We start from the raw sequence: 1599 nt of genomic DNA, 5'->3' as shown, positions 1-1599 counted from the left end.
GTCGGGTCGGTGTCGGTCGGGTCGGCTCAGTCAGTCAGTTCGCCGCCCGCCCGTCTGTAGGTCGTTTGCCGCCGTCGCGCGCCGATTCGCGCGCCGGTATATCGCCGCCGCGTTCAAGTCGCGGGAGTGTGAGAGAGTGAGAGAGAACGGAGCGATCGCGCGAGTGAGGGGGAGGGGAAACTAAAAGGTTGTGCCGCCTCAGCTCCGCGAAGACAATCGCCGTTATACGCGGGGCCCTGGAGCCTTGTCAGGTCTTTAATTCACTTTCCGGTCCGACTGATAGCGCCACAGCCGCGGAGGTGTAAAGTCACCTGGAACCAGAACGCACTCCTGGAACAGGACCTCATCGCGGTGAGGTGCGCCGCGCGCTCTCCTCACCCGCCACCGCGGCCACCCCGAGGAGGCAGGCCTTTTGTGATTGCCGGTAAGTTGCGAGAAGAGAGGAAGTGAGGAAGTGGAGTAGGTGGAGGTGTGGAACAGCAGGAGGAGGAAGTCGCCCACCAAGGACGCCGGGGCGGGCGCGGTATTTTATACATGAGGGACGCCCTGGAGGACATGACATGCGGCGCGGAGCAGTGGGGGACCAGAGGAGCAGCACACACTTTCCATTTTCAAACACCCGCCTACCTAGCGACTCGCCGGCACGTTCTCTCATTCCCCATTCAAACGTTATTCAGAACGGATAAAGCAAGTTATTTGATTCGGATAGCACGACGGCGGGTAGTGCGCAGGGAATAAAGCATTGCGGTAGGGCAAGAATCTGGGCAGTCGCACGTCTGGCAGTAGCGCTGGATTTCGGCACGGGCTTTACTTACACCCCAGCAAACAATGATCTGGATTTGTCCGTGGACTTAAATGTTTAGGAACCTTTATTGTTCATTTTATCACAAAATACTTTGGCTTATTTCAAAACAATAACACGTGTTTTGTTTTAAAACGAAAACAAAATGTTCTCCAAAAATCAAGAATATAATTTGCTGCTTGTAAGAGGCTGCTGTCACGCGCAATGTTCTTCCGCCGACGTACAGGAGAAAAGTGGTAAGTTTTTGCCTACACACGCGCCACCGTTTTGATAAGGGCCGTATGGGGAGCAATCAGCACGTGCCCCCCACCCCCGACCGACCCACGCGTGTTGGTCGGTGTTGATAGTCGTCGGTGAGCGAGGGAATACTGTCGAATACTGTTCAGTTGTTTCCGGTGGTTTTCCGTCAAAGTCGTATAACCCGTCCGCCCCGCACTTGTTACCGAGTACTTTTCTCGCCGAAGCGCAGCTTACTCTGTCGATAATGTGCGTCGTTAATAACACCGCCTTCCTTCCGCCTGTTGCGTTGCACGAGCTGCACGAGCCGGCGCACGACGCACGGTTCGTTCGTTCACACCAAAACTCTCCTTAAGCGCCGCCGCGCGTGTCTTGTGGCTCGTCTGTCTGCATTCGAAATGTATAAAATAACGCAACAACCATCTGCCCGCTCTGTAATAATGAGATGCATTGGATCTGTGCGCAGCGCACTGAGTGCGCCGACACGGGCGGGGCTGAGGCTGAACGTCGCAGTCAACCCCCCCCCCCCTTCCCTCCTCATTTTCTGCTTGCTCACTTGA

At 55.7% G+C, this 1599-nt stretch overlaps 1 protein-coding gene across 1 annotated transcript in view; it reads left to right on the top strand.

Moving 5' to 3' along the window:
• The first annotated feature begins 6 nt into the window (after positions 1–6).
• LOC113205555 (uncharacterized) overlaps positions 7–1599 on the top strand; it is an 8744-nt gene continuing 7151 nt past the window's right edge. The window contains exon 1 of the mRNA XM_026421219.2: positions 7–424. The gene's annotated coding sequence lies outside the window, so the exon portion shown is untranslated. The remainder of the gene's footprint in view (positions 425–1599) is intronic.

Source organism: Frankliniella occidentalis, unplaced genomic scaffold, assembly GCF_000697945.3.
Source record: "Frankliniella occidentalis isolate FOCC.00 unplaced genomic scaffold, Focc_3.1 Scaffold2003, whole genome shotgun sequence".
Classification (NCBI taxonomy): domain Eukaryota; kingdom Metazoa; phylum Arthropoda; class Insecta; order Thysanoptera; family Thripidae; genus Frankliniella; species Frankliniella occidentalis.
Note: the sequence above shows the minus strand (reverse complement) of the source record. Positions and strands in the feature narration are given on the sequence as shown.